Source organism: Euphorbia lathyris, chromosome 3 (genome assembly GCF_963576675.1).
Source record: "Euphorbia lathyris chromosome 3, ddEupLath1.1, whole genome shotgun sequence".
In the NCBI taxonomy this organism is placed as follows: domain Eukaryota; kingdom Viridiplantae; phylum Streptophyta; class Magnoliopsida; order Malpighiales; family Euphorbiaceae; genus Euphorbia; species Euphorbia lathyris.
Genome location: NC_088912.1, coordinates 106,421,135 through 106,422,454, shown reverse-complemented (window position 1 = coordinate 106,422,454; position 1,320 = coordinate 106,421,135). Strand labels below are relative to the sequence as shown.

Below are 1,320 nucleotides of genomic sequence, written 5' to 3'. Positions count from 1 at the left end.
ATCAATAAATTTGTCGATTTTAGAAGATAAAGTGCTAATCGTATCTCTTGATTGATTTTGATAATTAGTAGTACGATTTGATTAGCATTAGCATTATTATTATTATCTCTCCAGTTAAAGTTAGGATGATTTCTCCATCCAGGATTATATGTATTGGAATAAGGGTTATTAGTTTGGTTTTGCCCTTGGACAAAATTTACCTGTTCAATTTCGCTCATACCTTCATAATCCACCTCCGTTTGGATTGGCGTACCATTAGGATCACACGGTGCCATAAACTTATCAATTTTGTGCGATAAGGCAGAAAATTGGGCTTGCAACATCGCTACTGGATCAAGATTCACTATACCTTTAACTGATGACGTTGCTGAGGATGATGGTTTCACTACTAGTATGTGTCCACGTTCCGCGGGCCACATACTGCTGTTGATTGCCATTTCCTCCAAAAGTTCTCTTGCTTGGGCAGATGTTTTCTTCATGAATAACCCTCCAGACATAGCGTCCAATGAACCTCTAGTTGTAGGATTTAGTCCATTATAAAATGTTTGCATTAAAAGTTCAGCGGGCAATTGGTGGTGTGGGCATAAACGTTGAAGTTCTTTAAAACGTTCCCAAGCCTCATAAAGAGTTTCATTATCATTTTGAGAAAAAGATGTTAACTCTTTAATGACTCTTGCAGTTTTTGCTAAAGGAATTTTTTTTGATAAAAACGCTTGGGCTAATTGCTCCCAAGTCTCAAATGATGCGGCTGGCATAGAAGTTAACCACTCTTTGGCTCGATCCTTCAAAGTAAAAGGAAAAAGGCGAAGTTTGATTGCTTCTGCAGTCACGTCAGTAATTTTAAAAGTGTCACAAATTTCTAAGAAATTTGTCAAGTGGGTGTTAGGATTTTCGTTAGGTAACCCGTAAAATGTTACGTTATTTTTTAACATATTAAGCAACGCTGGCTTAATTTCAAAATGGTGTGCATTAATTTGGGGTCTAACTATACTATTTGTTACACCGGCCACTCCTGGCCTAGCGTAATCCATGAGTGTAGCCATAATTTCTGGCTCGGTAACTCTGGTTTTTATTGGGGTCTTGTTTTTGTTTTTGTTTTTGTTTTTGTTGTCTCTTTTATTCTTTTTAAGAGTCCTTTCAATTTCTGGGTCAATAGGCTCTGGTGGCGTGCTCGAACTTCGAGAACTACGCATGAACTTGAAATTTCACACGAACCGGAACTACCTTCAAAACAGAATTTGAAAAATAAAATATGTTAGTAACTAAAAATAAATATAATATATAAAAATTTGAATAAGTATGAATAAACCTAGATTCGAA

At 36.1% G+C, this 1,320-nt stretch overlaps 1 non-coding gene across 1 annotated transcript; it reads left to right on the top strand.

Moving 5' to 3' along the window:
* Window positions 1-567: 567 nt before the first annotated feature.
* Window positions 568-674, top strand: LOC136225065 (small nucleolar RNA R71). The gene has a single exon (XR_010686802.1). It is a non-coding gene; the product is annotated as a small nucleolar RNA R71 (small nucleolar RNA).
* The last annotated feature ends 646 nt before the right edge of the window (window positions 675-1,320 follow it).